The 19,612-nt window shown below is 41.9% G+C and overlaps 1 long non-coding RNA gene across 1 annotated transcript; it reads left to right on the forward strand.

Annotated features, from left to right (window-relative positions):
• The first annotated feature begins 14,181 nt into the window (after positions 1 to 14,181).
• Positions 14,182 to 16,530, forward strand: LOC139435716 (uncharacterized). The gene is made up of 3 exons (XR_011644929.1): positions 14,182 to 14,785; positions 15,483 to 15,562; positions 16,215 to 16,530. It is a non-coding gene; the product is annotated as an uncharacterized lncRNA (long non-coding RNA).
• Positions 16,531 to 19,612: the final 3,082 nt, after the last annotated feature.

Genomic DNA, 19,612 nt, shown 5'->3' on the forward strand with positions numbered 1-19,612 from the left:
GTTTGCATCCCTGACTACAGTTGCTTTAGCGTGTAGAAGCTAGTAAGCCTACTATTTGATTTGTTTTAGATAGGCACTACATGTTTCATATGCAGACCATTTTCCTGTTCCATGTTAAAATAAAACATTTTCAGTGGTACCACTGAGAAAGAGTAATTTTGTTCAGTCATGGAAAATTAGGTAAAGATCATGAAGTCATTGAAAAGTCATTGAAAATCATTGGTGAAAAAGTGTATGAACCCTGTAAAGAGATATTAAAAGTACTTTCAAATTGTACTTGCAGATGCCTTGTTACTGCATACAAAGCGAGCAGTGAAATAAGATGACATATATAATTATCACATGTCATGTGTTGATCTCATCTTTCAGCTGAGGCTTAGTGTCGACACTGGGCCATTAAAGTGTCAGAGACAGATCCTGACAGTGAATAATTTGCACCTCATTCATTGCATTCCACAAACTATTTTACTAGTGTGTCCCTTATTATTGTCAGAAAGTCACACAGAGCAGTCCAAACAAACCTTGTTTTACCTTTTACTTGATTCAGTGAGGTCTTCCAGAGAAATTGACCCCCAGGGGTAGTTGCTCAATGTCAAGGTCAGTGGAGAGTTGTCAGAGATACAAGGAAAAATCCATTACTGAGGCGAAGGAAAGGTGAAATATTTTCCATTCTCAGATGAACAGCAGTGATTTCTCCACCCATTGGTCAGGTGTGCACACTATGGGAGTTGGACAGGAGAATTGCAAACACAATAGCCCTTTCTTTAAGCAAAAACATCCAGTAGTCTCAGTGTGTGAAGTCCTCTTGAAAGAAGATGGATATTATTGTCTTCATATAAACATATAACGTTAACAAGCAATTCAATGATATAGCGGCCATATTCTGCTTTTTGTGGTGTTTCCTTTCCTGTAGTGTGTTCTATTGGTTTGTGTGCATGTTAATGGTCTGCAAAGGCCAAAATACCAAAGTTCCCTCCATGCATTGGTTCTATGGAAACCCTTTGAAGCCATTTTTTGTTCCTCGCCATCTTTATTTTTGGAACCTGGAGTGAAAAAAAGGGGTTCAATCAACTCATGAATTTAAAACACTTACTGTGAAACAGACAACATTAAAACAGGACACATCCGTAGTAGTGACCTGTCAATCACAAGGTAGCTTTAACAAAAATGCATATGTTGTGATGCCCTTTAGTTTTAAAATAAGAACTTCAAACTTCAGAAATCTATAAAACCAGCATTTGTAAATTAATTCCCCAAATTGGCCATTTTAAAATAACCCAAATCTAACCCAACCCTTTGTTCTAACCCTAACCACTCGGTTTAATTTTTAAAAACCCTAACCTAAACAACTCTTACTTTTGTGTTTTAATTTAGTCCTAGGTTTTTGGGGGGTCTTTCTCTCTTTTTGTCTTGTTACTTTAATACGCCGAATTGTCCTTTCTTTTCTGGAGGTTTTCAGTACTTTAGCCAATTCATACGTTTCTTTTGGTTTTCACTGTTGGTTCCCCTTCTCCTCTCTCTTGTTTTCTAGAATTGTGAGTACGGAGAGATGGAAGGAGCTAAGGAACATTCCGATTTCCAGAAAATCACTAGGGTGATGTTCAAACTGCTTCGCACCTATCACAATTGGGGACCTATCAGGAGGGCCATGGTGGGGACTGGGCCCATTCCTAAAAACATCTCCCAGACCAGGGATTGGCTGATGCACTCTCTCAAACCCTCTCTGCTGAAGGGGGTCACAGCGGATCTCCTGGGGGGTAATGCAACCAACTGGCTGCAGACAGGGCTTCAGATTTTGGACGAAAATTACCAGGGCACCTCGGCTGATTTACGTAGGAATCTTACATCACTCTCGAGGGAAGATAGTGAGAGAGCGTGGATTGTGGCCTCCAGGTGGCTGAGATGTAAATACCCACACGCCCAAGATCAAGTGTTCGCCCTGGCCCGGGCGGATCTGGAACTTTTGGGTTTGCAACGCCCAGCTCCCGTGGGTCCCGACCCTACTAACCCTAGGACGAAGAGTAATCCACGGACCAGGGCTGATTTAGGGGCTGGGCCGGAGGCTGCTAGACTCGTGCTGACCATGCAGACCCCGGCCTTGGTTCAAACCACCCCTTCTTCCTCTCCTGATATTCCCCTTCCTTCGACCCAACCCACCCCTTCTTCCTCTCCGGATATTCCCCTTCCTTCGACCCAACCCTCTCCCCGGTTTTCCCAGACGGGGGTGGCTTTGGCGGTACCTGAGGTAGTTTTGGAGGGTTCAACGTTTAATAAAATCGGCCTTGGTGCTTGGGTGTCGGACCCGGGGGACAAAATTCAGGAGGTCAGCCGGGCGGTTCGAGCTACCCTGCTTCCTCCCCTTGGTCTGCACTTGGGGGTGGAGGTCCCTGTCGCTCCAGTGGTGAAGTGTGTAGGGGTGGGTCCGGATAGGAATATAAAACCCTTATATAGTTCTGTTTTTAGAATGGGTCCTCTCCTTAGACCAGGCATACATCCTCAAGGTGGGGCTGGCGCTGGGCGGGGTTATGTTCCCGGATTACTTCCAAGGTTTCGGGAGTTTGCTCTGGGTAAAAATTCCGCTTCTAGGAATCCTCCGGCCGGAGGTTCTTGGATAATTCCAAAGAGGAGTGGGGATATGGTCCGGAGGATAGGAGGATCTCCAGGAATTTCGCGGACCCCAGGGGGAATCCCATCCCGGGTGGTTCCGGGCAATCGAGGAAAGACGACTCCTACCGCCCACCTTCTCCTGCCTCTCCCTCGCTTCCTTTGTTTACCAGGCATGAGCATAGGGGGAACAAAACTTTGAACTGGGACTTAAAACCAAGCCGGGAGATACTCATCGTGGGAGCGTCTAATATTGCTCGTCTTCCTCTGGTCCGGGATTCACGTGTCCAGGTGGATAGCTTTCCAGGGGCGAATGTGTCCCAGGCTGCCACTCTTATCCGGAATAAAACGCCAACTTCACCTGGGGTTCAGCAGGTGGTACTGTCGTTCGGGTTCAACGATCGGGAGAAGAGGAATTCGACCCTGTTGGAGGACAACTTTCTGAGGCTTTGGAATGCGGCTAGGGAAACCTTTCCTAACGCGGTGATCTACAGTCCTATTATTAATATCTCGGCTGCCGCAAATCCGAAGCAGATTGATGTTGGTTGGTCTCCTGATACAGCTGATTCTATGTGGGATCATTGGAGGTCTTTTGTAGGCTTGGGGAACCTACCATTGACCCGCCAACCATAGAAGATAGGGCAGTAGTCAATTTGTCTTCTGTTTCTCAGCCAAGCCATTCAGTTCTGGAGCTCCTTCGGAAGGGGTTTTCTTTTGTGCCATCTCCGAAAACCTGTAGGTTGGAAGTTTTTAATAATTCGTTTTTTAGACTTTCTAAATAGTTCTGACTGGACTGACTTGATTCTACGTTTGCTTATTTTTTCTTGAGTCTATCTACCCCTGGATTAGATATTTAGAGATTAGGTTTTTAAAACTTTTTTATAATTTATTTTTCCACTTTCGACCCCCCCCCCCCCCGTTTCCCTCTGCTGGTCTATGGCCTCGTAGAGGGTAATGGGGTACAGAGATGCTTAGACAGGCAGGGGAGTGCATGTACGTAGCCACGTTATTGCCTTCCTATCTCTGTTCCTTACCCCATATCATAATGTTCACCCTAGTCTACAGGGAAAGCGCCCTCGGGTGCCTTTTCATCTCTGTTTCTTACTATATTCTTCGTACCCCGTTTACTTTTAACTATTCTAAGTGAGTGCATTTACGTTGATTTGTGGGGCCTTTTCTCTTGTACTTTTTTGCCCCTATCTCTTTCCTTTTAACTTAATCTAGGAGAGTGCATTTACGTAGACACAGGGTGCCTCTCTTCCTCTACTTAGACTTCTTACTTTCCATTTCGGATTGTTCAATTTTTAGTGTATCTTTTCACCCCTTCTCCCTTGAACTAGTTCAGGAGAGGGTATCTATATAGACACGTTATGCCCCTCTGCTTATACTGTTTCTTTCTTTCCCTTTGGGGAGTGCAATTATGTCAAGCTTAGACACGTCGTGCCTCTTCACTGTTATCCCTCTTCACTGGTGTCCCCTGTCCTCTTTTCATAATTTCCACCCTATTCTAAGGGGAAGCATTTACGCAATGTGGTGCCTTTTCATTTCAGTTTCTTACTTTGTATTTCTTCACCTCTTTCTTTTACGATTTGAGGAGAGTGCATGTACGAACACACGTTGTGCCTCTCTTCCTCTGTTTCTTACTTTTCTTTTCATACCCTGTTTCTCAGACCTATCCTAAGGGAGTTGACACTTTGTGCCTCTTCACTTTTACTTTCTAAGGGTCAAAGTTCATATGGCGAGGGATTCCTTTGAGCGACATGCGCCGGCCTGTGCCTTACCTTGGACTTCTAATAGAACTGCTCGGGTCTTGATAGATTGAGTGGGGAAGTTCAGGAGATATCTGATATTTGGGATTTCAAATAGTGTTAGAATAAGTATATGTGAAGTAGGTCATATGATGTGAGAAATTCCACTGTCAGTAAATATGATCGGAAAATAAAAGGATTTAGTGAATAATCTGTGACCCTTTTTACCACAGTCCTATTGTGTAATGAGATGAAATGATTGCACAAGAGGCGTTTTAAACTGGGTTACTCTGACACTTCCCTCTGTGAACTGCTCTGACAAACATTGAAAATGTTATCTGTTTATATTTAGATGCTTCATGATTGCATAATGCGGCCCTTTTTACATGCAAAAAAACAACTGCAGGGTGTCAACATAATGAAAAATAGATACATTCAACTTAGTTCCCAGAAAAAGTTCTCTCCTGCATTTCTCTTTTTTAGAAAGTCTGCCAACCAAATCCATCATTAACAACATTAAATCCATCACCCAACCTGAGGAGGAATAAATGGAGAGCCGGCAGAATAGCTTAGCATTAATTCCATCACTGGCAAAATCCGTTTGTAAAGATTTATGGATTTAGCAATTAGCATAAACACGAAGGAGCTCGATAACAATGACATTATCTCTGCAGAAATAATCGGTTTATTCACACATCAAAACAAGGCGAGAGTAAATCTTTTGTTTAAAGACGCATCATGTCTGCACTGGATTCGTTGACAACAAAGACGCGAGCCCACACAGATTTGGGATGTTTATATCTCGGCATTACGGTAATCTCATGTAACATCAAGAAATTAATCTACTGTCAAATGGAAATTAAAGGTCCCATGTCATGCTTTTACGGTTATTACCCGTCCCCTTGTGTGTTATGAAGGTTTTTATGCATGCAAACGGTCTGCAGAGTCAAAAACCCTCAAAGTACACCCTGTAGCAGGGTTTCCGTTAGCCGGTAATTACCGGTTTTTAGCTGGTAAAATGTATTAAAACCCGGTAAATTCAAAACCTGCCGGTCAAAATGTCTGGTAATAATTAGGGAGGCTCCGATCGATCGGCCGCCGGTCATTATCGGCCGATATTCACTCTTAATAGTTTGATCGGTGCTCTCTATAAAGGCCGATCAGGAGAGCTGGATCTGATCGATATGGACATAAACGCGAGTGAAGTATAACCGGACGCGAGAGAGAGATCAGATCAGCTGCTGAGTCTGACCGAGACACGCAGCTCTGCATGAGCACCTGAAGCCCCGCCCTCTGTTTAGCGAGCTGCAGGAGCTGCTTGAGAAACTGACGTGCTGTTAGGAGAGAGAGAGAGGGAGGGAGAGGGGAAAAGAGAGGATCCGTTTCTCCCGTGTTATTATTCAAATGTAATGTAAACTTTTGAATAATGTACGTCATCTACTACAAGTAGTTTGTTTGAATGTAATAATTATATTGTTTGTTGTTTGTGGAATAATTTATTGAATAATGAATCTGAATTTTTCGATCTGTTACGATTATAAACTGAAGCAATATAAAAATGAGCCCCGTGAACTGAGTTTTAAACAGAAGCATATCTGCTCATAGTCCGGTAATTACCTGCTAACGGAAACTCTGCTACACAACTCTTATTATTATTATTATTATTATTATTATTATTGAAATATGACCGGTAACTTTCAAATTTGTCCGGTAAAATAAATTCTGCCCGGACATTTGACCAGCGAGAAAAAATCCTAGCGGAAACCCTGCCCTGTAGCGAGTAAAACTCTAACACAGAAAATACCTCCCCAAAACGCCTCGTTGGAGATTTCTCATTTTCTTCCTGGGGATCGCTACGTAGGGATACCCAGTAGCCACGCCCAGAGCTATGGCCGCACCCTCTGCCAGCCTTTCACGAAACAAAGCTTCCAAAACCTTTCAGCGATTCATGCCGGATATGTACAGCGTAGGGCACTGAAGAACGATGCTGTTCCTACTTTGTTTGCACCAGCGGGAGATTCGGGTACACAACCTGTAAGTATTTATTGTTGTTTGTGTATTTATGATGTTTAAAACAAACAAGGTATCGACCACGACTGTTTAAATGGGTAAACGTTTTTCGGACTACTACGTTGGGATCGCGGAGAAATGCTCTCCGCAGACCCATGCTCACAGCGTTATAAACCTTTTTTTACTAAATATCAAGCCACACTTATTGTTTTTACTTCGGCTGTGAGTGTTTGTGTGTGCTCAGGATGAGTTTTGCTTGTTCTCTGTGTATCGCCGACACGGAAGCCTGTCTGATCAGCAGAGCAGACAGGCTGCGAGCAGCAACGAGCCTCCAGTCAGAGACCAATCAGAGCACACTGGGCTCACAGGGAGTGGGTGGCAGGAGCTCCAACAAGCCGTTTAGGACAGAGAGTGAATACCGGTGAATACACATACTATACAGAGATGCTGTATGAGAAGCCAATGTGAGTTTGGTATAAATCTATTTTAGTATACCTCAACAATGGAATTATGATCAGTAGAGATGGCCATGACATGGGACCTTTTAAGGACAGATTCATAGTGATGATGATTTGCTTCACTGGGAATTTGCATTCAGTGCTCTCTGGGAAACTCAAAAAGTCTGAAATCATTGTGCTTTCTTTCTTGAGGAATTGCTGTGCCATCTTGCGGATCTCAGCATGCTTCAGAGGAAATCTCTGCACCAACTCTTGATTGACATGATGTCGTCTCCTTGTCAAGCTCAGCGACGGAGCTCAAGGGTCAGATTCCCTGACGGCTTGCAGCCTGCGGAGAAACGGTCAAAGAAAAAAGATCTGTCAGTTCTTCACTCACTCTTTGGGTGCCTTCTGGAAGCAATTAGGACGGAAGTTTCCCTTAGCATGCTACCTGCTTTAAAGGAGAGGAATGACTTGCAAATGTTATGCAAGAGCATCTGTCTGAATTTACATATCAAAATGTGTGTACATGTATGCATGTAGCACACACACTCGTTAGAATTAGGTTTGTGGACGGCTGATTAATGAGCCTACTGTGCTGAAGTTGTTTCAGCGTGTTTTCATACATTTGAATAAACTATATGATGAGGAACACAAGGGATAATGTGTGTGTGTGTGTGTGTGTGTGTGTGTGTGTGTGTGTGTGTGTGTGTGTGTGTGTGTGTGTGTGTGTGTGTGTGTGTGTGTGTGTGTGTGTGTGTGTGTGTGTGTGTGTGTGTGTGTGTGTGTGTGTGTGTGTGTGTGTGTGTGTGTGTGTGTGTGTGTGTGTGTGTGTGTGTGTGTGTGTGTGTGTGTGTGTGTGTGTGTGTGTGTGTGTGTGTGTGTGTGTGTGTGTCAGAGTCAGAGAGACAAAGTGAGAGAAGGAGGAACAGTTAGTGGGTGAGTGAGTAATAGAAAATGAGATCCTTGATCATGAAGTACAGGTACAGCTTTTCATCTTGAAGTGAGAGCCACTCCATCTCTTCCTGCGGAGTGAGAGTTTATTTCATCACGTAATATGTGCAATTAGGTCTTTGCCATGCATAATGGTTGTTACCACAGCAGCTGCAACGGTTTGAACAAGAAATGCAGCAGTTGTTGTAGCTAAAGGGGCAAATATGGCTCAGTTGAAAGGGGGTTCCTATGTGATTAATTCAAGTTTCAATTTCAACTTCAATCCTATTTCGAGCGGAGCCCAGCGGCGAGACGCTTCTGGGACGCTTCTGAGCCGTAACGCGGCGCGTCTGGTGGAATAGCACCCATTGACTAGAGTGGCCGCGATCCTTACAGATGCCGCGGCGCGGCCGCAGCGCGGCCGTAACGAGGCGCAGACGGACCCGGTGGAATCTAGGGGTTGCGGCCATGATACGGCTGCGCCGCGGCGTCCTCAAGGATCGCGGCCACTCTAGTCAATGGGTGCTATTCCACCAGACGTGCCGCGTTACGGCTCAGAAGCGTCTCGACGCTGGGCTCTGCTCAAAATAGGATTGAAGTCTATTTTTCGACGCGAAGTGGACCGGTCAGAGCATCCGGCCCATCCCCCAAATAAACTAATTTTGTAGACCCTATCCCTCAGTAGTATTTCAAGTAGGAGGAGAAATGCCAGCGTTTTCCTCCGGTTTACAGGCCCTCCCCTGTGTAAATTATATATATATATAACACATCTTTGATTCATGTCGTTTATAACTGGGATATTACAATTATTATTAAAGGAGACCTATCATGCTATATTTAAATGATATAATGTATGACCATACCTATATAAAGGTATATTTATACATTTTATTTTTCAAAATACCAAACAGATAATTTTTTTAGCCATGCCTCGTTTCGCTCATTTTCGCTCTATTCCAAGCCTGTCTTTGAAAATTCTGAGCAGCAGCTGACCACGCCCCCCTGCAGAAGAGGGGGGCATAAGCCGGCGAGAGTCACGTTACCATGCTTGCTGTGATTACGAGTGTGGAATAAACATGTCAGCTCAGAGCAATGCATGTGTTCAAGCATATTATCAATTTGATCCAGAAACTGACCCTGAAGCAGCGGAGGTTTTGGTGGAGGTGCAAACATCTCGGTTGCAGCAGGACGTTTCTGAATGGTTCGTTGACAAGTTGTTGTCCCTATGTATTTTACTCTGTTTGTTACAATGCTTGCTCCTTATTCCGTTCATATTTTGGCTAATTAGCAAGAATGCAATGTGTACAGTTTGTAATTTAGAGTTTGTGACGCAAAAACAGCGATATATATATTTATAAAGGGAGACATATTTTCAGCATATATACAATGACCTCATTGCATTTATTAATAGTTTACAGTCCTTTTCTTCCAACATCGTGCAACAACCGTTGGAAAGTTCAATGACTTAGGGTGATAAAAAGTATAACTCCAACAACACCTCAGTTGTCAGCAATGTGTGTAGTTTCATGTGTTTTTAAAAGCTCAGTTATTGACTTCTTTCTACAGGTGTACATGTGCAAATTGCGCCACGATGCCTTCTGAACCGGATAATACAACACACTCTCACTCCATAATCGTCCAGGAGCGACGTTTGGTCAGTGTCCGTGGCGTGCAGTTGTGACGCTCCTAGGCTCCTTCAGCTTCATAAAGGGACGCAAATAGCTTTCAACTGATTGCAATGTATTCCCATCTGCGGCGGGATTTGACGCTCATGGAAGCACGGCATTCGTTTGTGTCGGCTGCCCTTAAAGGCAATGTGAGCGTCCATTCTCATTGGATAACGGAGAATTGTACACCCGGAAGTAAGTATTCCCCTTACTGTCGATTGATTTTACAGTGATATCTGCACTACTCATCGACTAAAAAACACCAGATTATCCTTGTTAATTACACAACATTGATTGGTTTAAATTGTGTGCAATGCTTTTGTATTTTTCCCCTTCGATTCGGAGAAACAAATATTTTTTCGGAGTAAAGGATGGCAGAAGACACTACACTACCCAGAATCCCCAGCTATCGTTTGGACTACACCATGTGCTCTGTTTGACAAACCCCGTTTTTGTTCACCATTCATTCCAATGGCTGGCGTCTATGTCACGTGATCTTCAAATTTCTTCCTGCAGAAAAAAAAAACATGGCCGAACTTTGTTTTATTCTCGGTGGAAAATGCCTATTTTAAAGTTAGTTTGGCCATTAAAATGCGTTTTGATGTAATTTGATGCGAGAAATATGAGTTGTTATTTCAGATTATGTGTGCAGTGGATGTACATGATCTTTAGTTTGCTAGTTATTACGAAGATTACTTCAGGAAATTGCGTCCATAGAACGTTTTCATTGTTACCAAGGTGGTTGCTAGGGACGCTGCTATCGATATTATTTCTGTTATGTTGTGTAACTGTTTAATGGTGTTATCTTTATTGCTTCCCCGTCAATGTATAGTGTTGGTCCACAGCGCAAACATATTAGTTTAACTAAATCTGCATCTAAAGATAGCCTACGTTATTTTACCCTGTGCAATTCCAGTCTCACATCTCACAGCACATCGTCATTAACAAATACCGGAAACAGACCGAAAACATTTAAAAAAAAATAATAATACTTTATTCCGAGTGTACTTGCTTTTCTCTTTGAAAGTCATCACATAACGGCATTGTAACACACCGTTCGGCTGCATTAAATATTACATATCTGCCGTAGTTCTGTATTTATAGAGCCCTGATGAGAAGACTTCTAGACAAACATGAGGAACTGAAAACGTGACGTGGATCATAAATATATCAGCCATTAAACAACATCTTACATTTCTTTTCACACAATACGTCTCCTTGCAGTATCAACACTAATTCGGCTGACTTTTATATTTGATCCAATTGGTAGATAGGCTGTATTTACACCATAAAGGTGCACAGCTAAGAAAAAAGAGAAAGCAAGGCCGTAAAATCACATGCGACCCCAAACACATCCTGTATAGAGAGTTTGAGTTGCTGCCCTCGGGCAGAAGGTATAGATTACCAAACTGTAAATTGAACAGGTATAAGTTTTCCTTTGTTCCGCTGTCAATCAAGCTGCTGAACAGTCAGAATTAACTGTGATTATGCTGTGTTAGGAGTTGTTGGGAGGTGCAATGTTTACAGTGTAGTTTGTGCAATCGAGAAGGTTAAATAGGGGAAGTGCATTGTGTGTAAATATGGACACAATAGGGATATGTGCAATTTGACGGACACTATGCATAGGTGAAATAGGGAAAGTGCAATATTGATTTGTGTATGAATACAATAGGGGAAAGTGCAATATTTGATTTATGTATAAATACAATAGGGAAAAGTGCAATATTTGATTATGTACAGTATGAATGCAATAGGGAAAGTGCAATTTGATTATGTATGTGCAATAGGGAAAGTTCGGTACCTGTATGTTTCTTGTTGTTCCTTTGCCATGTGATATATGTGATCTCTGTTCTGTATCTATGACTGATTGACCTGAATGTTTTTTATGTGTATTATCTCGATGCCCAAGACAAATTTCTCCTAAGGGAGACAATAAAACTCTATCTAATCTAAACAGCTGATATAAAGAGACACCTAGTGGTTAAAGCATGTTATTGAATTTCATTATTTTTATTATTAGATATTTATAGGATCCCTATAAAGTATATTCATTACTCGTTATTCTCTACTAATAGTTAATTAAAGACTGTATATAATGACTATTTTGCACATCCCTTTCAAGATTTCAAGATTTTCTAAGGTTTATTGACATATCATATAGGCCTACACAACTATGGTGTAGTTATGCATTGAATGAAAAACTTGGGTCGCAGGTTCCTCAATAGTGCATTACAAGACATCTATCAATATTTGTGCATACCTCCTGTTAACTATGTTGAAGCACTTATTTTAACTGATATTATACATAATGTATTATACTCTTATAAGATGTATGTAGATATTTCATCCCCGGCTTGTCAGGTATTGAACAATCAATAAATAAAGAACACAGAATTGTTAAATATAAAACACAGAATTTGTGTGATTATACTAAATGATTTACAAATAAACACCACTGCATATTTACAACTGTTACACATGCTGATGTAACGCAAATGTTCCAACTTGGGATCAATAAAGTATATCTTATCTTAAGCTGATCGATGGCTACTGCCATATTTGCAAAATGTGCCTCTGAACCTTGACAAGTGCATGTTTCAGGCTTATCAATTGATGTAATGTAATGTTATCAATTAACAACAGGGGTCACAAACATAAGACCAGCTGTTAAATAAAGCTCTTCTGACCTTAGCTGGCATGTGTGTATATATATATATTGATGCTGCCCATTATGGGCACAAGCAATTTTCACCCGTTTAATAATTATATGTTTTAAATGTGAGTGTTTCCTATCCCCTAAACCTCCAGGGATGTACACAGTTTAATACTGGCAACTTCTTATTATGGGAAATACGAAAACGTCTTTTAAAACTACAACTCCCAGTAGAGACGTGCCATAGAGAACATGTTGCGAAACAGAATAGCCAGCATGTGTAGTTCTGGGGACGGGGTGGGGGAGGGGGTGGACGCGGTGGACCCGTTCAAATCCAGTTGTGGACAGTCTGCCGTGGTTCCATCCCATTTCAAGTGCTGTTCGAGGCTCGGCGTAACCCTCGGAGCACACTCTCCAATCACAGAGCTTGAGGACTATCACGGGGTTTGTCAAACAGAGCACATGGTGTAGTCCAAACGATAGCTGGGGATTCTGGGTAGTGTAGTGTCTTCTGCCATCCTTTACTCCGAATAAAAATGTGTTTCTCCGAATCGAAGGGGAAAAATACAAAAGCATTGCACACAATTTACTTAATTGTACAATTCTCCGTTATCCAATGAGAATGGACGCTCACATTGCCTTTAAGGGCAGCCGACACAAACGAATGCCGTGCTTCCATGAGCATCAAATCCCGCCGCAGATGGGAATACATTTCAATCAGTTGAAAGCTATTTGCGTCCCTTTATGAAGCTGAAGGAGCCTAGGAGCGTCACAACTGCACGCCACGGACACTGACCAAAGGTCGCTCCTGGATAGGGTTGGGTACCGAGAACCGGTTCCGGTTCGGAACCGGTTCCAACATTTCGATTCCAACGGTATCATTTAGAAATGTGAATTTCGGTTCCGCTTTTCGATTCCTGAGGAAATGTTTCTCGCCGCTCTCCGTAGCCTACTGCATGACTGCAGCGGGGCGGGAAATGTAGCGTTGTATCTACATTTCCTACAGTGTAACCTGAGACCAGGGCCGGCCTGTCGCACTGGCATTATAAATGTTCGCCTAGGGCGCCAGATCTGTGGAGGCGCTGCGCTGACAGCTCTGGGAGAAAAAATAAATGTTTTGACCGTTGGTGCTCATCCTAATTTTCGGCCTTGATGTAACAACATTCATAATTAAGTAAATGTAACACCCTTTTCATCCCGGTTACACTTTTCATTTGCCCTGTACGTTGGGCGCTGCAAGTGATGAAAATGGGGGATGTTGGCTTATCTGGCAACCGCAGCTCACGAGGGTGCACTGGAACCGGCGCTGTTGTTATTAGCATCTGGTGCTAGCTGCTCTAACGGAAGAAGAAGATGTTTCTACAATGATGTGGAGGGAGAGTCCTCTCCAGTCAGACTGAGAGGCTGATAACTTCAGCTCAGTGAGGTAAAGGACTCTCAGTGTTTAGATAGTTCACTTTAGTCTAAGTTATCTCAGTGAGTCTCAAACGGCTTGATCACAATTTACGTAAACACATATTTCCAAGGCACTCCTTTATAATTATTGGGATAAAACAGGTTTGAAATCATTCCAATGTATACTATAGGACAGTAAACCAGACATATCGTTTTAAACTGGAGAGATAAAAAAATATGCATAAATAAAATAGTAAAATAAGATATGAATGAACAACAAAAATAAAATGCATTACATGTAGGCTATTTGTTATTTAATTATTCAAATGTAAACCGATCTTTTTCATATGGGTGTTTGGAGTTGTACCCCCTAGATCTAGTCTCTAGTAATTCTGCGTGTGCACCAGATTGAAGCATTTTACCTCAAAATGTTCAAACATTTCTTCCCGGTATGCCTGAGAAGGCAGATATGCTTGTTTTTCTCAACAAGAACTGTTTTTAAAAGTTGCACTGTTGTAGCTTCAGGGGTTCTCAGGTTAAAGTTACATAGCAGTGAATATAAACAGACTGATTAATGTGAATATTACTTTAAACTAACCTGTGTAAAAGTTTCTCAAATAAATGTAATTTTTTTGGTGGAAGAAGCATGTATCATTTTTTTACCCTGCCCCTCAAAGAATCGGAATCGAGAACCGTTAAGAACCGGAATCGAAAAGTAGAATCGGAATCGGAATCGGAATCGTGGAAATTCAAACGATACCCAACCCTACTCCTGGATGATTATGGAGTGAGAGTGTGTTGGATAATATGTGCTGCATGGAGATCAAGGGGCAAACTCTGGAGAAGAGCCAGGATGCCAATATGGAAGTGCCACACACTGCAGTTCATCTAGTGGCCAGTGGGAGCAGGCTGCAGAAGGGAGCAATTTCCATAGACCCCCATGTTAAAATGCCCAACTTTACAGCAGAAATAAACATGTTTACATCGTGGTTCAAAAAACCATATTCTCTGTATAGTTAGATCCCCCCTTCATGACTACTGTGTGGGGGGTGCATTTGTTCTCAACTCATCTGTTTAATTAATATTAAGCTTAAAGTTATGCATATATTAGGGCGTGGTCACATTGATTGACAGCTCTGTCAAGTGACTGCTGCTGCTAGCTTCTTGTCTCTCTGCTACCTGCTCCGTGAAGCTAGCTAAAGGGACTCTGCCTGCTCAGTTCATCCAGGGAACACAACTTGAAGCCGGCCGTGGTTGTTTGTTCTTGATGCTTATATATCGGACTATTGTGACTCGCTCTGTGGTTGAAACAGACGGTGCATGAATGCGGTTTTTGCGGTAAGTGAAATTCGAGTACTTATTGATGTGTTTATGATTTGAATCAGCTACGTAATGAATGTTAAGGCTTGGGTTAGCATGTAAGTGAGTGGTAGCTACATCGGTGCTAACGATGCTAATCTTAGTCTCCAAGTTAAAACCATAGACTGTATATATAAAGGTTAAAACGAAATAGACAAGTGTTAAGTGGGATAATACTGTAGAACCAACGGCTTCTGTTTGAGGTTATAAAATAAGGTCATCCTTGTAACTTAGAGAGATATTTTATTATACGTAGGAACTGTATGCATCGCTAAGGTTCATTTAAATTGGCTATGCTCAAGTATGTAGACAAGCTCATGTCGAAGTAGTGTATATGTGAAATCAACCTCACAATAAGATGTGTGTATATTACAAATAATAATGTCATATTGCAAGATGATTAGGTTAGATATTACAATATCGTTGGTTGAGCTGGAGTTCATTATTGAGCTTACACGTTAACGTCACAGTCATCTGAAGAACGAACCCAAACCTTAATTGCATTACCAAATGGGTATCAAATAAACAGTAAGCATTGGTAACACAACTTCCAAAGTTACAGTAAAATAAAAAGGGCCCTGACTCGGACAATACACAATCCAACATGTTCAACAGAAGAGAATCAGTTATATTGTTTGTACACATGGTACTTTACATATATATCTGTTTGTTTAAGGTGTCCAGGTGATGCAGACAGGCTGGATCAGAGAGTGAGAGACAGAACTGGACTCCTCACAGCAGTGAACTTCAGCACAGGTACAAATACTCTATTTTTCATACTGTACAAAGAATCAAGAAAGATATTTGTTTAAATAAATGAAGTATTGACTTTAATACACTGATATACATTCCATTAAACAATACTAAATACTAGATCACCTACACATCAGTTACGTTGAGGGATTTTTCCATGCAAAAGGTTACATTTAGATGTTAACAAGCAATATGATTGTGTGAAAATGAGACCTTGTGTCTCAATGAGATCTACACCTGTATAAATAAAGGTTAAAGAAATATGGTTTTGTCAGCTTTCTAATTTAATGTATTGAAGGCAAAGATATTTAACACATAGTGAGAACTGCTACTATTTCTCTCAATATTGTCTGAAAAAAACGTGGTAAAAGTGATTCTTTCAGTGAGACAACAGAGCAAGCTTCTACAGTTGCACTACGTTTTGATAACAGTTCAATATTATTTTGATAATAACATATATTTCAATGTTGATGAGCTTCATACTGTTCATTCATAATCTGATCGTCTTTGTAGCTCACTGTTGAAATAAAAAAAAAATCATTACAATTACAAAATAATTATATCAACAGCCCCTAAACACACACACACACCGCTTTCATAAATAACACACTTGTTCTGCAATAATATGTTTTATGTTTCCTGTCATTTTTGTTAGGAAAGGACATGCCTGAAAGACACAACATTTTCTCCTTCTCTGAGGGTCAAGAAGAACATCCAAGAGGAACATTAAAAGCTGATGTTATGAGATTTTAAGACCAGTACACTAAGAAACTATTTTTATTCAGCTGATCGAATGCAGCTATTTCCACATCTAGACTCCATCAGCTGATTATTTCTATTTGCCTCACTTTATGAGCTTCACATCACTTGTGCCTTGTACCGCAGAGTTTGCAATGTCACAAATAAATGGGGCCAATCTTCAGTCAGATGTGAATGTGTAATCTAACATTTTCAGTAAGAATAATGGACAAAAGGAGTACAAATACAAATACATATAATTTATTGAAATGTGAACCAAAACTTAATCAAACATGTTTTAAATAAAATGCACATATGGACAGAAGGTGTAAACCTATTAAATGTATAAATAAACACATTTAGTCAAATAAAGTGACAGACTAGGCCTGTGCAGTTGGTATCAGCTTTGCCCAGCATGGGCTCCTCCATCAGGCCTGGTCCTCCTCGCAGAGGAAAGACCCTCAGTCCTCTCCAAACCAACAGACAGGACGTCCATCACACGGAGGTTTCTCCCTGAAGTCTCTACAGCTCTCTGGACACCAGGCTGTCTCAATCCGTCCACACTGAATATGAGAGGGGGAAAATGAAAATAATAAATGCTTTGGACAATAAGAAATATAAAGTTGACTGTTGAGTTGCTCAGTTTTTTTAGATTGTCAATACTATTACTGTATAACTAATATCTCAGGTTAAGAGGCACATTCAAATAAAGATTGGTCTTTAAATAAATGTTGTCTTTTGAATTGTTTGTCTAAAGTCAAGGATCTATAACTGGTACTTAGTTTTAATGATACAGTCTGGTTATTATGCTGTTGGCCTCACAGGTAAGAGCACTAACTAGCTACCATCACATGTACCTTAGCTTGACTTAAATGTATTAAACGTGTAATTAAGTGATATCAAAATATAAATAACTAATGTCATGCAAACATATTAATATTTGCTTGATTCCAGTGTTGAATTGAGCACAATTGCATACAAACGTTAAGGGGTTTTAAGATTCTGAAGTATTATGCTAAAAACTCAATAACTTAGATTATTATTTATAGTTTTGCTGAATAGTTTCATGTCCGCTTACCGTAGAAACGTAAAATGTGACGGCAGGGTGCAGATGGGTTGGTAGCTTCAGCTAGCTCTGGAGCTTCCAGCTCGGTGGCAGAAGGTCCCGCCTCGGCTCCGCCACTTTTCCCTTATTTGGAGCAGGCTGGAACAGGCGGGAGTTGAACTCTGACGTCACTGTCGAGCCGTTAGTGGCCAACTCCGCCTACTTATGCTACGTTCACACCGGACGCGATGCGAATATTCGCTTCGCTCTAAACGCTCCTATCGCATCGCTCTAGTCGCTCGAGTTTCACCGCGGCTGCCAGCTGTGTTTACTCGCATCATTCAAACAAGACGCGCTGGCTCAGGAGCTACAACTACAACAAAATGAACATATTTTACCGTGATTAAATTGTAATACACGTTTCTAAATGATGCCGACGTAACAACATACTGATACCGGTTAGTAAAAACCATGAATTAATGCTTGACAAGTCTGCAGACAAGACGGCAGTCGAAAAACCTTTTAAAATGCTTGTTTTCTGAATGGAGATTGGGTCAACCAGGCTAAGCTAACGTTGTATATGCTCACGCCACACTCGGCCTACAGACATAAATAAACCAGCGACTGTATTCGCCATGACACAGACAGTCTGTGGTTTGTTCTTGTTTAACTTTTGTACAGTTTCTGAACAGATATGAGGAGCTGTGATCTCTGTGTGCTAACTGCTAACAGCTAATGGCTGATGTTTTCTGGTTGAACGTCAGTGACGGCAGGCTGAGATCCTCACCGCTGATTGGCTTCTGCGAGAACGCGTCACGTGAATTTGACGCCCGAGTTGAAAAAATTGAACTCTCGCGTTTGACGTGGCCCCCTTCAATCGCCTCAATCGCGTGATTCGCGCCGCGTTCACCGCTTCATGCGCGCCGTCGGAGCGAATTCGCGTCTGATCGTGTCTCTGCATTGACTTTACATGTAATCGCGCCGCCCCCAAACGTCGCATCGCGTCCGGTGTGAACGTAGCATAAGGGCTTCTCGGCAACTCTGCAGAATCCTATGGGTGACGTCACGGACCCTACGTCCATTTATATATATAAGCCGCGTTCACACTGCGGTACTTTTCCCACAAAGGTTCAATGCGAACTTAGTTCATGATCGCGTTCACACCAAAAAGAGCCGGTACTAAAAGTAGTTCATGCGAACCTTTTAATCCCCTCGAAAGTCCCTGCTAGAGAGCAGGGACTTTCGAGCGGCTCTTTTTTGAGAAAAGAGCTATATTTCTGATTGGCTGGGCGGATTGCAAACCATGCCCCGTAAAACTCCCAAAAAGTGTTGTGAAGCCGCCATTTTATTATCCTCGCATTAGCATTATTAGCATTAGCATAGCGCAGAAACGCAGAGAGACTAACCTATGGCAACACAAAATAAAACATGGGAGCGGTGGAGATGAGGAGGTGTCGGCGTTCCTGCGATTTACTCGGAAGGCTTCAGTAGAAGCTGCTGGGACTCCCAGCAGCTTCTACTGAAGCCAGTCCCCAACTCCGGGGACTTCCGGTCGGGGACTTTGGGCGGCAGTATACGCCGTGAAGTGGTTGGCGGCCTGCCAGTAAACCCAAAGCAGAAGAAGAAGAAGTGACGTCAGCGGCTTCATTTGCCTAATCCACCCCCAGGGACTTTTTCTGGTGTGAACGCGATCTGTACTTAGTTCATGCGAACTAAAGAGTTCGCATGAACGAAGTTCGCATGAACCTTTGTGGGAAAAGTACCGCAGTGTGAACATGGCTATAGTCTATGGTGGAGATACCACAGGTAACATTTTTGATAGCTTCACTAAGTTGTCTGTTTAGAGAATACATTTTTCACATGTCATTCAATATATGTTTATCACACTAGGTGTCAAGACGGATGCAGGAACTTGAGGACTCTGTAACTTGTATGGTGGACCATCCTGGATTGGAGCCTGTGTGCCTGAATGTGTTCTCCCTGCAGAATGCATTGAATATGTACAGAGCTGAACATGGTGGACTACAGTTGAGGCAAATAGAGCAGTGAGTGGTTTGTTTGTTTTCACTGAAATTGTAAAACGAATGCTAATATTGTTCATGGAAATAAATACTGGTGTATATGGCTTTATGCAATCTTTCATTGTACATGTACTATTATATTATATACTACACAGCAATGGCATAACACACCCATGTGTACGACAAAAAAATTCCACACACAACCTTATGCTTTTGAAATCAGAATATTCTTTACCCATCCAAACATGA

Source organism: Pseudochaenichthys georgianus, chromosome 18 (assembly GCF_902827115.2).
Source record: "Pseudochaenichthys georgianus chromosome 18, fPseGeo1.2, whole genome shotgun sequence".
NCBI lineage: Eukaryota > Metazoa > Chordata > Actinopteri > Perciformes > Channichthyidae > Pseudochaenichthys > Pseudochaenichthys georgianus.